Here is a 19,480-nt window from a genome sequence, read left to right on the forward strand (position 1 = left end):
CAAAGTGCTGCCACTTTGAATGAATGGCCCTCAAAGACCCACGGGGTCCTTTCAAGCACCTCGGTAAACGCCCGCCAGAGATTGACTCGACATTTCCATCTTCATCTTCAACCACTGTGTCACTCCTGCACTCAGCAGCGACTCTGTTTGTGGTTATGAAGCTTTTCACCCAGGAAACAGATAGAGTTTAGTCCCTGTTCTTCTGACCCCAGCTCATGACAACCTAGTGCTACTCTTGCCATGGAGGGACCCAGCAGAAATAGGCCTGTGACTTATTTCAGGGTCCCAACCCAGAGTTTATGAGACTGTTGGAGCACATAAATTCTTTTAGATGTTTAATTATGTGGATCTCTGTTACAATGCCTTTGACCTTGGTAATAGCAAATGAGGATGTGAAAGAAAAGATAAGCCTTTAAGCACTATTCATATCATCACTATGGTACCTTAGTCCAATCTCGAAATTATTTGCCGGCATGGCTGTTACTCATGTGGACAATGGAGCCCGAGCTTCTACCGCTGTCTCTGTTTAATAGGTACTTAAAGATTCAGAGTATTTGTACGGCCCCTGGGAGAATATAGGTGCTACATAGATGTTACATTTTAGAAGTTCTCACAGGCCTGAAAGCCTGGGCCAGTCTGCGACACCTTAATCATCTACTTCTGTTTTGAGTATACCAAAATTCAGGCTGGATTCTGCCTGTCAGATTATGTGCCTCACTTTCCTCTCACATTAGTTTGGTCTCTTACCCAGGTCCCCGTGTGTATGTGTGGCCATGTGTGCGTGCCAACTTTTTTTTTTCTTCTTCTGTGTATGTAGGTGTAATTGCTTACTTCTGTACTTTGTGTATATGAATGTACACGTGAGTGTTTGCATCTCTGTGTGTGAATGGAGGAGGAAGATTAAGGGGAGGGGGCGGTATGGAATGATGAGCTGGAAGACTTCTCATTGCCCCAGAAAGCATCCGCTTCTGATGCTCCAGGAGGCGTTTTTAAAATCAAGACATGGTACTGTGACCATTTGCCACGTTTTCTTACTTTAATCTCTTACGAAATGAGAAACACGAGGGTCTGAATGTGCCCGTCACTAAGGATGTAGGACACTGAAACACAGCCAAGATAAAGACTGACACCTCCCTGGCCTCTGCTGAATGTACGATGAGTCCAACGTGCTGTGAACGCCTCCCTCCATCGCCGGACACTTCATTCTCCCATGAACTCCTCATGCTATTGCAGACGAGCTGTGAGGGACAGTCGGTGAACCAGCTTCACTCTGCTCCGCATCGAGGCACCACTGTGGGGCAAAAACTTCTTCTTTCTTCTTTCTTCTTCTTTTCTAACTGGACTGTATTGAACAGTCGGTCAAACAGAATGATCAGGTGGCTCTGGTCAGCACACACTCAAATATACACACCTACATAGTATAGTACAATTATACATAATGTACACACACGCATACACACCCACGCACACACACACACAGTATTTGAATATTGCTCAATAAGCTTATGTAAATACAAATGTATCACTTTCAGAATATTACAGCATAAATGTTGATAGCTATTTTAAATAATAAAAAAATGTTGAGAACCATCATACGATACAGAAACAGTGTTATAAAGCCTACTGTGAATAATAAGTGGAGAGCCTGATAGCGGGGGGTGTGCGCGTGCGTGCGTGTGTGTGTGTGTGTGTGAGTGTGTGTTGAGGGGGGTGTGTGGACATGTCAGAGGGGGGAGAGTGTTTATAAAGCTGTAGATTACTGTGTCATGTCTGTCTGAAAGCTCAGACGCGCTTTAAATGTTTGAAAAGTGTTACCTTAAGTGTTTTCTATACAGTGTTTGCAAAGATCAAGAAACAATTGCATATAAAGTATTTACCAAGACCAAGCGCTTGATGGTGTGGTCTGTTTCTCATGTCACCAGATCTCGGCGAAAAGACATTTTCCTTCTTTAAACTCTGCTTGAGTTGAACGTACTGGATTCCCCGCTGTGGCTGCATGTGGGAGGATAAATACAAAGCATGTTCCAGAACGGGCAACCAGATGATGCTCTGACAGGCTGCCAGGACATATGTAAAGCATAACAGCCCTCCACGCACACATGTTGCAACACACTGGAATGTGACTTTGCTGAACCTATTCAAGATATAAAATCTGTTTTGATATGCTTGAGAAATGTTTGGATGTATCTTAAAGCCACAGTCTAACACAAAAGCTTTTCATGTTCTGTCTTCATGGGATCGTGGATGCCAAAGTGCCGGTGGGGCAGAGCAGAAATATTCTGACCAGGTTTGAACGTCTCACACTTCGTATCTGCGTGTGGGCAGAATTTCCCTGAAACGGACTCATTAACATATCTTTATGGTGTTTCCAAGCTCATTTCAGGTTTAAGTGTGACACTGCCTTTGTCCGTCCTCTGAAGGAGGTTTTACTCTCCCATTCTTCACATTCTTCTGTCCCCTCAGATCTTTTCTTTTATTGTGTTGTTGTGCTTCGGCCTCCCGTCTGCCAGAATGTGGCTGCCCTTGTCTCTTCAAAGTGCCCACATCAATAACAAGATAACTAGCTGCTCTCTGCTTATGTGGCTGGCGATCATTTTGCAGTTTAAGAGCTACGGAGAATTGGAGGCAAAATGGATGCTGTGAAGAATGTTAATGTGTGTTGAATGAGAACACTGCCTCCCTCTGGCAAGAAGAGCTACAGCCTCTTGCTTTGAAGTTCTTTTTTTCAGAGAGGCCTTTTCATGTTGTCATACACAGTCTAACTCCTCATGATGAGAATCATTACTTTGTATGTGGCAGGAGGGGAACAGACTGGCTTGTTCGGGGTAAAATGACAAAAAGGCTGATTTGTGTGCACGCTGATGCACCAAATGGACATTGATGAGCGGCAGACAGACGTTTCCTAATTTTAGTAATGGTTGGATTCAGCCACAATCGTATGACATAATCTGACCACAATAACACTACGTCAACAAAGCCTTCTGCCCCCGGTATCTCTTCCAGCTCACTGTACACAGGCTCCGGTGGTTCGATGCCTCTTTGTCTTGTAACTCCGCTGAGCGAACACTCTCCAATTGGCTCTCCGCTGTGCTCTTGTGTCTGACCCACTTCCACGAGTGCATCAGCACAGAGGGGCCCTGTGGGGCCCAGAAAGAGGCCACCCCATCAGCTTGCGTCTCTGCTCCACCGAGGCGTCAGTCACTCAGTCGGTTCACAATACAACTCTGTTACCGCTCCAGCTGGCCGCTCTTCCTCCTCGAAGTCCCAAAAGCGCCCGTCTATCCACCCGCCAAAGGCCCACACGCTTTAGGTCCGGCCGGGGTGGGGAGCAGTGCCAATACTGGCTTCTGATCAAATCGCTCTTATTCGCTCGCTATCTCTGCCTTGCTCTCTTTTTCTCCCCGAGCAGGGGCCTCTTGGAGAGAGCACTGTGAACATATGTGTGTAACATATGCGTGACATGGACCAGGACCTGGACACATTCTTTCTGCCTCTGGCTTCACCGATAAAGCACACTTTACATCGTCTTGTTCAATACTTGTTTTAAACATTCAACAAATAGTATGTGGTAACAATGAATATTCAACAGTAGCCAGGCAGATAGAGCGGTGGTCTAAAATAAGATGTAAGTGCGTTGAGTGAGCAGTGATTGTTATGACCACTGCTAATTCAGCACAGGCATTGTTTTGTGCACGCAAAGCACACATGTTCAGACTTCTCCCTTTTAAGTTTCAATTGGTTTCGTATGACCGCTCTGCGTTTTCGTCATCATGATGTTTGGAAACTTTGGAAAACTTTTTTACATTATATGACATGCATTACAAACTGAACTGTGAAGCAAAGACTTTCTTGTTTGCTGAAAGATGACAAGAACGAGCAAGAAAGCCCACATTTAGAAATGATAAGGGGAATGCATTATGGGTCCTTAATTGCCTAATTATGTCACAATGCATTCCTTAGTTTTCTGTAAATAACTACATAGTTTGGACTTCCTTGAAACACCTGCTTTATTTGAACCCCAAAAGTATTCTTATTATTGAATTAAAAAATATATATTTTGACAAATAGTTTTTCCTAATTAGTAAAACATTACAGAAAACTATTGAAACTACTTGAACACTATTATTAAAATACAGGAATGTGTATAGTATCGTTAAATGTAATATGAAGAGAAAACTATCAAAAGTGCTGAAGGTAATGTATCTCCCGGACCTGATGATGGATGATAAAGAGGATATTAGAATATTCCTTCCTATCAAACTATTTCCTCTGGTCATGTCCAAATCCCCCATGACACCATCACATGATTTAAGATTCCTGTCATATTGAAATGTGGACTGGAATGAGGAGACAGAAGGCGGCTCTCTGCCTGCCTGTCACAACCTCCTCCAGACTCAGTTAACCAAAGCCCTGTGGATTTAGTGCACATCACTATTGTAATATACTTACAGATGAAATGCTGCCCTAGATCCCTGGGGGACAGGAAATGTCTGGACAGATCCAGGAGGAGCCGGTTTGTAACAAGGGAGAAGAGTCTGCCTGTGAAGTCCGACCCTGCACTGTTTTGATACATGGTACATTATGTATTTGTTTGAGATTTACCTTTTCATCTATTAAAACTATACAATGTTAATCTGAGTTAAGGGTAAGGTAAGCAGAGAATGTGAGAGAACTCTAGCGGCTACACTGATAATATAAATCCTTATATTCTGCAGATATTCTCCATTACTCTTCATGTCTATTAAAGTGCAGGTTAGCGAGGTCAGTATAACACAGCTATGCAGCTGGAGTTGGTTGTGTCTATGAAATGTCCAGTTCTCAAGGGAAGTTAGTCACACGCCTGCGCACTTCAACACTCACAACTGTTTATCAGTATATTGACATTATGGAAGCAGGCTGGTCGTTGCACGTTCCAGTCTTGTAAGAAAAGATGAGAACACGGGATTCTCCTCCTCTTGACAGGGTAAAGTGAATCAGATGTTGGGACGAGGCGAGACGAACCTGTGACGACAACCTGTGTATGAAAGGCCCCACTTCCGTTTGTGGGGCAGTTGTTCTTTGCCCAACCTGCGTGTTGGCTGTACCACTCATTGCTTTTGTTGTTGAACTGAGTTCTTCCGGAGGCTACACCAGGCATCCAATAATTGACACACGCTATCAACACCAAGGAAAGGTTTTTTGACAGCAACAACTCCAAAAATGCACGCCACTCACATATGTGCCAAATATAAAGCTTCATCAGGAGGAGATTAGCTTAGCACGAGGAAACAAGGGGAAACATCTAGCCTGCCTTCTTCCAAAAGTAACTCACCTCTAAAGCTCACTAATCCATATAAAAGTGTAAAACTCCATTTCTTTGGTTGTGCAGGAGGGTTACGTCAAACCTTGTTTTGGCTGGTAACTTGTGTGGAACTATACGTGCTAAGCTAACTGGCAGTGGCTCTGGCTACTTTGTTAGCATAAAAACATACGAGTGGTGTAGATCTTTTCTTCTAACTCTAAGAAGAAGAAAAAAGTGAATAATTATATTTCCCAAAATGTCAAGCTTTTCCAGAACTTTCTGGAAAGGCTTTTGTAAATGTACGTTCTCGAAGCAATTGTACTAATTTGCTATCCTGAACTAATCTGTTTCAATTAGCTTGTTTATCCTCATGCTTCAGGCAGAAAACTGATTTTAACAGGTCAATGCCAAAAAGCAAGGGAGTCGCATGAGCAGTGAGGAGACAAGGGAGATAAAAGAGGAAAGTAGAAAGGAATGCATGTGGAGGGGGAATAGGTGACAGGAGTGGAGACACGGCTCATCGGGCCAGGCATCTTGCACCCAGATGTTGAGGGAAGAGTTTAGCAATCCAGCTCTGTCACATCCTGCTGGCGGGGCCAAAATAACAGCTCAGAAAATAAACAACTGGCCAATCTGTCTCATGGGTTGAGAATGAGGTCACAGACACAAATAGATAGGTTTTTTTCCCCCATTCTTTTCAGACATCTTTTTCCGGGAATAATCTGATATGAATTGAAGACTCGGCTTCCTGCAGCTGTTGTTACCTTTTTTGTCCACTTGGTGTCATTATAGCCTCGCATTTAAAACCAGGGCTTTGCACGCTGTCTGAAATGGGATTAACCTCAATAAAATGTATATAATGGAAATGATGATAATAAGCATTTTCAAAAGTTTTATTAATTGCTAAATGTATTGGCTACTGCACCTATACTTTGTAGAACAATGTGTATTTATATTGGAGTGTAATGCAGTGGGGAATTGGATAAAAAAGGTTGAACATTTCTTTGTTTCCCACCTTACAGTATTACAACGTGACCTCTTTATACTGCCTCAAAGTAGGAGATTTTAAAATGAAATTACAGACATGACCTGTATGAGCGGCATCTCTTGGCAATAATCCAAATCTAGATTATTCGGTCTCTTCTCAGCCATTACATGCTTATTTTTTGAAAATGTCATGACTTATAGATGGATGCCCCTTCGCATTTGCTTTCCTTCACACATGTCAAAGCCTTTGAGAGAAACACAAAGATGAGATCACTGAACATTGAACTCGTATCGTTGTGGCAGATCACGAAACCCAAGATGATCCTGTTTTTCATCCATAAATTCAGCAGCCAGATTTGATGTGGACAAACAATTGTTGCCTACATACAAATATAAATTCCAGTTTGGAGGTCATGCTAACATCAACATTGGGCCAGAGATGAAGTCTTCTGAGGTTGAGGTACCTGTGTGGCTCAGCTGGTTTCATCCCAAAGCCCCAAAGCTCCACCGATTGTTGGGAAGATATAAAGATATAAAATGCACATCTTCTCACAGCACCATATTATCATTTGATCTGACTGTGTGTGTGTGTGTGTGTGTGTGTGTGTGTGTGTGTGGGGAGGGGGGGGGGGGGGGGGGGGGATTCATAACCTTAATCCGAGATAAAGAAAATGGATTTTGTGTTCGTCATCAGTGATAGGGGGGCCATATTTAATGCATTCAGTAGATATTAAGAGCTTTGTAAAAAAAAAAAAAGAAGGCTTAGAGGAAAGCTGGCCATATTGACAATGATGTTATAGCTTTATGTTCCCTACATAGCATTTATGGTGACTTAAAATCACTAGCATGTTTATTTGTAGAGCAAATACAAGCTAAATAATCAGTTTTCTTTGCCGACAGTCAAGCTGCAGCAAATAATCTTACCAATAGGAATATTAAATCATATTGTTTTGAGTTGACAAATAAATCAACTGGAAATCCAGTTGCGTACTGTATTGTCACACAAGAGATCCTCTAAATTGTGTGTCTTTTCACAGTTGGCTGCTAATCATGCTGTTTTGATGAATAAGAAATACAGATTACAAGATGTGAGGCAGAAATAATTTCCGCATGGTCGAAATTCCCAGTAAACTTAATTCTGTTTCAAAAGTTTTGGAATGAAACTCAACAACTGCCTGATAATCATAATCACAGGAGACAAAATCATTTACAATTTACTGGCACTCTGGTTGTGCATCAGCTGCCAGTTGTTGTGTGTGTTGCTGTGGATGTTAGATTTGACTTTTATTACATTATTGTGTTATTTGAGGGACTCAACGTTTATTTCAGTTATTGCATGGCAACAGAATAATCACTTTTATCTGGATAGTATAACAAGATTCTCAAATAATTATACAAAAAAAAAAGGAAAAAAAAAAAAAAAGGCAATGTAAGAAACACTAGGATTGCATTCAGATTCAGATTCTACAACAAAATGCAGTTTAGCATCTGACCAAAGGGCAAAAGAGAAGCAGAAAAAGTGCAGTGCAATGTGCTGGATAAATACAATGACAGTATAAAAAGTATGGGCAGTATAAATAGTGGATTAGGGTGTAGATGTATACAGTCATATATATATATATATATATATATATATATATATATATATATATATATATATATATATATATATATATACATATATATATATATATATATATATTCAATTCAGTTTATTTTATATAGCCCAACATCACAAAGACAAGTTTGCCTCGGAGGGCTTTACAATCTGTACACATGACTTCCCTGTCCCGGGACCTCACATCGGATCAGGAAAAACTCCCCCAATAAAGATAGTAAAAAAGGGGAAGAAACCTGAGGGAGAGCAACAGAGGAGGATCCCTCTCCCCGGATGGACAGAAGCAATAGATGTCATGTGGCCAGAATGAATAACGTAACGGAGTTACAGCACATTACATGAATGTGACAGAAATTATTCATATAATGAGTAGTATGCATGGTCCATGATCCAGATAGCCACGACCCATTAAGCAGAAGGAGGTAGAGAGGAGGGGCATCCCAGGGGCAGTGGGAGGAGAAAGCAGGGCCATGGCAGCTGGCAGGACCAGCTCCAGGCCAGTTGCATCAGCAGGGCCATGGTTGCATCAGCAGGGCCAGGGGGAGGACCGGGGTCCTCCACCCTGGTTCCAGGCAGCCACGAATCCATGGAAAAAGAAAGTAGAGTTAGTAATATGCTTTGAAGAGACAATCATTTATCTAGAAGGAGAGAAAGAAGTGGTGAAGAGGAGGAGAGGAGGAGCAAAAGAGGAAGAGAAGGAAAGGAGGAGCTCAGTGTATCCTAAGATGTCCCCCAGCAGTCTAGGCCTATAGCAGCATATCTAGGGGCTGGACCAGGGCAAACCTGAGCCAGCCATAACTATACGCTTGTTTAAAGAGGGGGGGATTCTGACGGAATCAGGCTGAATCACGGGATGGGTGTCCTCGTGAATATATATACACACACATACCGTACATTAAAGAGCAGAAGCTAATATTGGCCATACATTCTGCCTGCCTGTTTAAAAAAAAAAATGTTTATTGATTTGGATTAAATATTTTGATTTGTGTTCAAATGTTACATAGTCTCACTTTATGGAAAAGTAGCAACTATGTATATATATATATTTCAAGTTATAGTAAAGATAACAATACAGAAGTATCGTATGTATGTAGCCACACACAACGCTATGACAATATGGGAATCCTGTAACAGTTACATAACTGTTAGTTTCAGTTCAGTCAATTGAGGAAATTCAGCTCTGTTCAGCTCTGGTCTTGGTTGGCTTGTGAATCATTGTGATTGAATGCTGAAGTTATGCAAGTGAGGGATTTTATGAACCTGTTTTTCTTCATTGTGGTCAGCTAATGCAATAGCCCTTGGTTGTTTTGTGCAGCGGAAAAATAAAAAAAATCATCTTTATGACCTCAGAGCAGAACAATTCTGCAGCCTGATGCGTTCAGGTGCTCTGCACATTGTCAACATTCACAGTTTCGGTGATACCGAGCACACAGAGAGATTCTGAAAGCAAAAGAGAAAGCCCTGGAGAACACTGGGAGCTGAACCGAGGCTCACATTACTGCAATCCATCTGACTCGGAGGGATGCGGCAGCGGCTCACACCATCGGCCAGTGTGGTGTGCTCAGACGTGTGCAGGGCTTCTCCCTTCAGAGGAACAATACTTTCAGTAAATGGGATGCCATGCCTTGTGTTGTGCAAACCTTAGCCAATAGTGATAAAAGCAGATTAAGTTTGATCATATACAGCTTGAACCAGAGGAACATGATTCAGAAGTGTACACTCACTGTGAGAGGACAGGTCCCAGGTGAGTGGACAGGCTGCTGGTCTATGTCACTCTGCCATGTTTCCACAGCAGTCACGGTAACCGTGTGCATGTATGTAGGTCGTGTAGTACTGACAAAAATATCCTTCTTATTAAACCTCCACAGCGAGCACTAACCGCCTCACTGGGAAGATATCTGACAAATCTGTCGCAGCAAACGGCAAAGTTTCTGCTGGAAGACTCTGCACTTCAAGAATGTAGCCAGTGACAGAGAGACTTAACCATCTTAGACAAGGTCATTAGCCTCAGTGAAGTCCATCACCAGTGATAACACTTCAGCCTGAAACATCTGACACAGCTAGTCAGACTGCAATTTTTTATTTATTTTTTGCTGCTGGTCAGTGTTACACTTATGCTCATGGTTTCAGTCCATTTGCTGTACTATAATTAATACAAATATCACATTATTAGCGTAGGTTTGAAGGTTCAGTTGGTTGGTTTTGATTTAACAGCAAAGTCAATTTTTTTTTGTATCTCTGCAAGTTTTCTTCTCTTGCTAATATGATAATTATCACAGATATGATATACTTCATACACAACGCTTTATACCATAAGTCATTTTGATGGTGATTAATGACATGATTTCATACGATGATAAGGGCTGTGTTTACTTTACGGAGGCAAACAGAATATGACGATGACACTGATTCATTTCATTCATTTGTTCCGGGTCGACATATTGATTTAGTTTTTTTATTAACTCTGTCTCTATTTTCCCAGAATTGCATTGGATGAGTTTTCAGAATTTGCATAGTCATTTCCATTTTTCACACTCTTAAAATATATATGTTTTAATCAAATGTAACAGCATTTTGGCCCTCTGTCATGTCTTTTAGAACAAAGTATATTAAACCGTAACTGGAGTCCTCCTTTGTTTCCAACTAAACTCACAATAGTCCTTCAGTTAACCCTCTCATCAAGAGTCCTGACATGTGGCCACTTGAATAAGCTTCCTCTCTTATTCTCAGCATGTCCAGATGAATCCCTTCAAATGTCTCTGGTCACTCTTTCCATACCAGAACAGCTACATCCGCCTCCAGGCAAGAAGCTCAGGATCCCTTTAACAACCTCTGACCGTCTGATTTGTAATATTCTCAGCAAGTTTTTCTTTTTTTTTTGGGGGGGGGGGTCTCTGTTGAGCCCTGGAGATACAGTAGATCCTTGCAAAATTATTCATCACAGCACCAAATACTATGTTATAGGTACAAATGACCTTGACATTTAATTGCTTATGAATTTTAACTTCCAAACGCCCCCAGAAATGTAAATCTCAAAGGAGTAGAAAGTTTCTCTGCAGGTCGGCAGCTCTTGTAAGAAATGTTCCCATTAACTGTCACCAGAGAGGACATTCTGCTGGTCTGTAACCATGACACCTTGTCAGTTGTCTTCATCCTTAATTCAAGGACGTGTGTGTGTGTGTGTGTGTGTGTGTGTGTGTGTGTGTGTGTGTGTGTGTGTGTGTGTGTGTGTGTGTGTGTGTGTGTGTGTGTGTGTGTGTGTGTGTCTAAGAGGTCCCTGGACCGCCTCCCTCTCTGGAGTTATCTAGGCTCGCCTGTCAACGTGTCACATCCCACCACAACTCTTCTTCAGTTCTTAGAGAGGCAAAGCTGCAGGTGGTGTTGAAGCATATGTGCATGTGTGATATTAGAATATTTAAATCTCCTTTGTATTATGTGCACTAGTGGGGAAATAACACAAATCAGACGCAAGTTAATGCATATACATCGCTATTTCAGCCTCTACAAATCAAGTGTGATTAGAAACATGCATATTTAAGTTAAGATACAACTACCAACACATGTATACTCAAATAAACCATTTCACACCTCTTACTGCTCTGTCATGCACCAAGAGAATATAATGTTGTCCCTAAAGCTGCTGGTGTCCTTGAGGAGTTGCAGTTGCTCCTCTTGACATTGCATATGACTATTTAATGAGACATTGTCCTTGGACTCTTATCCAGGTGTCACAGCTCGTTCAACACGTTAATAAATAAGGCATGGAAACAGAGTCAGGGGAGTAGACAATGACATAAAAATAAAGCGGTAGCACTTGAACCAAATGGACTTTTCTCATGAATAGAAATATGTCTATGTGGATAACTCACAGTGTACAGGCAGAGACAAATCTCCCATCAGAAGGAGAAGGTAATGAGATACTTCCACAGATACAAGGGAAGCTAATCCAGAGTTCTTGAGCCACTGCAGGTTTCTAGCAGCAGATGTCTTGTGTGTGATGCATCCCAGCATTTGGCTGTATGAGCCTTATCTCCTCCAGAAGGGCTGCGAGGTAAATATTGAATGTATACAATGCATATTTTTGCACGGAGGGATTGAAAGTGGGAGGAATGACACGACAGGGATCCCTTATTTAAACCTGCAATGACATGACTACCAGGTCAGTCAGCCAATATTTTTTTGTTGAGAGAAAGTCAAATAACTATAATATAGGCTTTAATTAAAGTTTTGTGTGGAATGTAAAATAAAGGACATGTGAACACTTGGCATATGTTAAATTAGGTTTTTCAAAGCAATAATTTGACATTTTGGGAAACACACTTCTTATGTCTCGCAGAAGGTTAAAAAAGATTGATACCACTCTCCATGAGAGTTAGTTTTATGTTGGTTGGAAGACTCCACTCCTCCGTTTCAAATATGTACAAATTCATAATATTGGATTCCTTCCCTCCCTCCTTTCTCTTTCTGACCTTTCCCTGTGGTTACATCACAATTCCCCATCAGTGCTCTGACATTTCCTCCCCTACCCTCTGTGTTAAATTAATTACAGGCCTTGTGGGAGCAAACAGCACGGCCGAGGAGTTCAGAGGCCGAAGCAAACGGTTGTCCTGCGATCGAACGGTGCTGAAGAGGAGCATCCGTTTGTCCGCCTCGGTCTGAGGAACTCTCTGATGCCCATGGCCTTAGTGGACAGGAAGACCTATAGATACAAAGACCAGTATTTGGGAAAGCAGCATGTCCAGAAGACCGGTTAATGTCAATACTTAAGTCCCATATGTAGTCTGTTTTGAGGAAAGAGATTAATAATAATGAGCTATGCAGCAATGGGGATCATCTATGTGTAGTGTCTCCCATGGGAGTGCCTCTATGTTGCTGTTTTACTTTCAGCAAGTTCTCTGTAAACCACACACAACTCAACACTGAGCCACTCAAGGTCACCTTGACTCCATATAGTATCAACATATCCCATGAAAGATCATTAGCATCTGGAGGCAAAGTTGGTGAAGTGGCGATGATGTAAAACCCAGATGATGAGTCTTTTTGATATGTTACAATAAGGGCAGGCTGCTTTCCAGCTGAATTCCACATTTATTTTTGGTGACGCATTTGTCTCATGCAATCGAGATTGCTTTTTTTTTTTTAAGCAAAAGGTTTTTATTCACGCTCATCCTTCCCTCCATTACCCTTTCCCTAACATAATCAAAGTAAAGTGATATAATGTAATAACGCAATTAAAAAAGTAGAACTTTACAGTACAACACAATAGAAAGTGAGTTTCATGCACAGTGAAGACGCACGTTTTTTAGCCCTGAACGTGAACAGGTTTATAAACACTTATTATTTAACTGTGATGTAAGGACGCAACTAAACGTTGTATATAGAGAGTATAATAAATAGAGTGTAATAATAATAAGATCCAGGGTTTGTCATCTAAAAGCTGGACTCAGTTTACACATCAGATAGATGAAACATCTGATCAGACTGCCAAAAGATGCCTGAGATATATATTCTTAAAAAGGAAATAAATACAGAGCAAAATGTAAAAATACTTGCGAGCAACGAAGCTAAATATATAGATATATTATGCCAAATTTGATAAAGGAGGATCGTAATTCGACACTAGGTAATAAAAATAGATACTGCTGCAGTATAACTATTACAGCCTCTAAGTATGAATACACTGCGGATTTGACTTTAATGTGCAGATGGAAATGGAAATGAACGTTTATTGACTGTGTCCTCCGGCTGTCACTGCCCTCACATGCACTTTGAAAACATCCCTCTGTTTATTTCTAATGCTTAGTGGTTTTGTGCGCTGACTTGGTCCCAAAGCCAGATTTATATTTTATGCCCTGTGTGGCGATAAGGGTGGTCTCTCTCTCTCTCTCTCCCCCTCCTTGAGCACACAGTCGTACTATCTTGAGGAAGTCAGACCCTAAAGTGCATGATTTGCCGGCAGTCTTCAGTGTCTTGGTGTCAAAGGTCACTCCCTCATCCGCTCTACTGGAGAAAAGATTGGTCGGCTTAGTGATAAGGAGGGGATATACTGAAAAAGCCAAGAGCATGACGCTACTTTACATAAGAGCATAAGGTTAGTATTCATAAAACTTAATAAATGGAGAGCTGTTCCTGTGATGAGTTGGTCGATTAAATTCGCATAATTTATGTTGAAGCATAAGAAAAACACAGATGGCCCGAGAAATACAGGTCACTTCAGAGGAACATTTGTTGAACAACATTAGTTTTCCTCAGAGATAAAAATGTAGATGCCATTATGATAATGTGACCTAAGAAATACACTCGTGAAGCTGCTGTCACACACACACACACACACACACACACACACACACACACACACACACACACACACACACACACACACACACAAACACACACACACACTGTCACAGAGCTGGCTGCAGGACATCTTCCTGACAAGTCTGATTTGTCTCTCTGGAACTCACTTGTCTCTGTCATATTTTGGCAGATGTTTCATCTGTTCCCTAACTTTAACTCATCCCCAGTGTCTTACAAGTTTTTGACAAGCCAAACAATCAAATACACAAGCGTGCCACTGTGTCCTTAGAAGAAATGTCAGGACATGGCCCAAACGTTAAAACATGATTTATCCTCTTGGGACGATAAATGTCTGCACCAAATTTCATTGAAATCCATATAATAATTGATGAGATATCTGTTTTATAGTGTGCATATGGCTATGAAATACATGCGTACTGAGCTCTCAGAGCACAAAGATCATGGTGAACACAAAGGTTGGTACCGGATGCATTACGCCTGGCAGGGAAGGAAGATGAACTGAAATTGCTCCTGCATTGAAGGTATTGATGAATCAGTACAACAAACTAACATTCATGACATTTATTAAACGTTAGTCTGACGTTCTGATTCAATCCTTTGCTTTAATGCAAGAGCAGCAGGAGCAAATCTCGACAACACGAGGAACTCCCCCTTGATGCACCTGCATCCGCTGTAATGTTGCCCGTTGCTGCCGTTGGCTCACATGCAGCACACGTATATTCTTTTCCACACAGCAGAGATATGGGTGGGCTTTCTACTCTGCAGGATTCTGGTTGTTTTGCAACAGCAAGACCCACAATGCCTCGCTGACTGTAGCGAACACATCACACGAACAGCCATTCATTTTCCGGCTGAGTGGTGCAGTCGGCCCTCTGACAGGCCAGTCATCCACATGGTTAGAGAGAGAGAGAGAGAGAGAGAGAGAGAGAGAGAGAGAGAGAGAGAGAGAGAGAGAGAGAGAGAGAGAGAGAGAGAGATGGAGGGCTACACAGAGGTGCAGAGCCAGAAGGAGAAAATGGAGAGACCTCAGCTGAAGGGTTTATGAAATCCAGCAACTCATCCCTTAACAAGCTCACTCTCGCCACCCCTCCATCATCACCCCCCCCCTCTCCTGTTGACTCTCACTACCACCGATCACAAATGATTACCGTGTCTGAGTTTAACGGCCCCAGGTATCCGGTCTTTAGCCAAACTCCATAAAAGTCTGGCTACTGACGTTATGTGGAGCAATTGTGCTGAAAAGCTTAATGTGAGGAGGTTATTCAAGGCAACATTTGCTTCTGGTCTCACAGAGCTTTAGCTTAACTTTTAAGAGGGTGGAGAGGGTTATGACACTCACTGTGAGGCCCTGGGCCCCTCAAATCTGTACCTGAGATGATCTTAGTTCAGGCTTATAGACAGTTACTGCAGAGTGTATTATGTCTTATCACAGTGGTTTTCAACCTTTTTTTAGTGATTATATATGTATATATATATAAATATTTCACAGGGGGGTATATATATATATATATATATATATATATATATATACCCCCCTGTGAAATATTTGTGCAGCAACGTACCCCCTAACCAGTGCAAAATCATTTTTGGTTGAAAAAAAGATGTAATACAGAGCGCTGTGCCACCAGTGTCTGATTTAATATAGAATATATACAATTATCTTCATGAACTTACACTTATATTTTATTGAATATTTATTAAATAACTATTTTTAAATGGATGCTAATTTTTAATACATATTTTTGTAAATCTCACATACCTCCTGGAGTGCCTTCACGTACCCCCATTTGAGAACCACTGTCTTGTCATATGGATGATGGAATGTTTTTTTTTCTTACTTTTTCATAAACACAATAATACGTTTAAGCACAACAACGCCAATAAATATGATGAAGTTAACAGTTACAAAATGTTTTTTATCTTATTTTAATAGTGACTAGTGGATTTTTTTCTGGGTTGGGCCATCCAATTAATTTCAGCAAACATCCTAGTATGATTCAATGCAAAAAAAGCTATCAAACACTACTTTACAGTTAAATATTTAACAAATTTTCCAACACTGACATAATAAGGACATCTTATTCATACAATTCAGTATATTAATATATATATATATATATATATATATAATATAATAATAGTCAGTATAATATGATATATAAATACCATATATCATAAAGATACAATATAAATATCAGGAATATATATATATATAGTCTAATGGAACAAGTTTATATTTTAAGATGCCCTATATGAACCTTGTTTGTTGGGGAAACACCAATCAGTGGTGAGGAAATCTGCATGATTTTATGACAGATTATTTATAAAGGAACTTTGCTTTTCTGTCCTTCTGAGTGGCAAACCTCTCAATGACTTTCTTATTGAAGTAAGACATGTCCCTGACAAGTTTCTTCTCCATGGAGAGCATAGCCAGAGCATTAAGGCGATCCTGTGTCATGGCGGACACTATCAGTTGCACTGCCTCAGTCACATCCATAACACACACACATATCAAGCGCATATTTTTGCGTCGAGGCGGGCTGTTTGAACTCACACGGCCCGCCCCCTGCCACAGGCTGCTGCTCGTGCTTGTAGCTCACCTGCTCCCAACGCCAGCAGGGTTTTCTGTATGGCGGTTCGGGATCTTGGCTACTTTTTCTTCAAAGGATGAATTCACTCGCGAGATGCTGAGAACCGCTGCTGCACTCGAGCAAAGTGAGTATCTGCTAATAATCAGCTCGTGCCCAGCAGTTCACAGTTCAATTCTGTCCTTGTGTTTGTTTCCTGTGCGGTGTGATGATGCTTCCATGGTTTTTTGTGCTCTTGTCTTGTGGTGAACTGTGGGAAACATTTAAGTTTTAAAAGCTTTCTGTGTTTTGTTTTTGGCTTGTTGCACCATTGCAACTGTCTCTACCATTGTTGGGCCTTTAACTGTGGGTTGGTAGTTTTTATACAAATGTTAACACGACTGCTGTAGTGCATCACACCATTTGCATAATTATGTTCTCATTATATATTTGGCTTCATGGGATTTAGCTTTTTGTCACCCCTTGGTCATGTAGTCATATCTTTATTTTTTTCCACCCATGCAGTACATCGTGTGCTTTAGGTTTATGTAACAGCTTGTGCATTATGCCCCTTCATATCATAATTGCATCTAAATTGCTGAGCTCATATATATATATATATATATATATATATATATATATATATATATATATATATATATATATATACATATATATATATATATATATATATATGTATATATATATATATATATATATATATATATATATATATATATATATATATATATATATATATATATATATATAGCAACGTTCCACTGCTGCTGCTCCCAGCCACATTCATCACCAACCTTAAAATCACACCCATGTACTGATGATGGTCATGTGCCTGGGTGTCTCATCTTGCTCCTGCACATCCGCTCTGTGGCCTGGTTTAGTTGTTCTACATCTCCATCCACAAGAATATTACAGACATAAAAGCTGGCATCGAGCTCTGTATCTAATGTGATTTTTGAGTCGGGTGTTGATTGCCGCTGTTCCCCCAATCTCTGCTGCGCTGAGCTCAGTGGTGGTTTGTGAGGGTCAGAGCCTCAACACCAAATTTAATCTCAGTGCATATTCTGCATTCATGAACTAAATCTGTTTACGATTTGGTTGGTTTACTGAAAGGCACAAGCAACAATATTCACATTCATACACAAAGATTTTGTTTCGTAAAATATCAGAGATGAGCTAATTCTGCTTGCTGCTTCCTTTACAGCAGAAGTCAGCAGAAGTCAGCAGAAGTCAGCAGAAGATGTATTCAGTATTTGTTTTCTTGAGTGCTCTTGACGGCACAAGTTGGATTGTGTTGTCGGTTGCATCTGCTCGGCCTCCAGCTGGGAATGTTACAGTTTATTGTTTGCATCTTAACCCCTAAACTACTCTTCTTATTTTTGCCAATGCTTTTGTTCATTATAACAATAAATATATGCTAAACAAATACGATACGTGGATTAGTTAATAGAAAGAAAATCAATCACCAACTATACAGTGTGATTATTATAATGATTAGTTGTTTTCGTCGTTTGTTGCTTAAATATGAGGATTTGCTGCTTGTTTTTAATTACATGACAATAATTGTTTTGGGTTTTAAGGACATCCCTTTGGCCTCTGTGAAATTCTATAATTCAAAAAATATATCTTTTACAGACTAATCACTCTATAAATGAAGTATACAGTGCTCAAAGCACCATTGTGCCTAAGATATAGACCCTGTTTAATAAGAAAAGGTTAATGAAGACCATTCTTAAAGGTCCTTGAACAAACTACACAGCTGTTTCTGCCTAGTAATATCTATTTAGCCTTGCTATTATTACTTGTATTTCTTCTGAAAAGGTCTTCTCACCCTCTAAAAAGATCCACTTGAATTTATTTTCAGTAAACAGGTAAATGTTGCAGCGTCAGGTCACCGACCGGGGAAACTCTCCTTTATATTTAAGATGCTCATTCTGAAATCTTGCCTTGTGTCGCTTTGCATAAAGATGAAGCACAGAAAGAAACGGGCGTGAAGAAGAATCTTTTTTATTTTATTTATAGGCAACAAATAGGTGTTCCTTAGTGTGGAATCAAGGTTATTCTTTTGTTGCTATAACTGTGCACTGCACAAAGCAAACTGCAAAAATAGCCCAGCTTTTACCTTTTTAAAAATGCAAAATTCCACCTAGTCCCTGACCTAAAATATTTAAATATTTTCACTGTTAAATAAGGAGGATTTGCTTTCTTAAGGAGCAAGGACTGAAGCGTGGATAGCTTTGTGTGTGTATGTGTGTGTCTAAAATAAGTGGGACAGTAGATATTCTTTCATTATAGAAAGACCTATGACCTTTCCCTCATTTGTCTTCTCTTTCTGTTCTCATGAGAAAAGGGGGAAAAAAAACAACGTGTCGTGTATGCGTTCACGTCCAAACAGACATGCAGTTTATTTGCGTCCACGCACACAGCACTTGTAACGTGTGATACATTGTGAATAGTCAAAATAGATTAGTGGAATTACGGTGCACACTGTTGGTGGTGGTGCTAAGCCCCGAGAGCGCCGGCCTTGTTCTGGTTTCACGGAGGGTGCGTTTTCCCCTCGCTTGTTTTCACAGCTTGACCCAAAGAGCGACGGTACCGTAGGAAAGGCTTATTTATTGTGAATGGTGCTCTGTTACAGTCAAAAGGGATTTGCATAATTTTGAATAAATGAAATATTCATGTTTTGGA

Source organism: Taurulus bubalis, assembly GCF_910589615.1.
Source record: "Taurulus bubalis genome assembly, chromosome: 10".
Lineage (NCBI taxonomy): Eukaryota > Metazoa > Chordata > Actinopteri > Perciformes > Cottidae > Taurulus > Taurulus bubalis.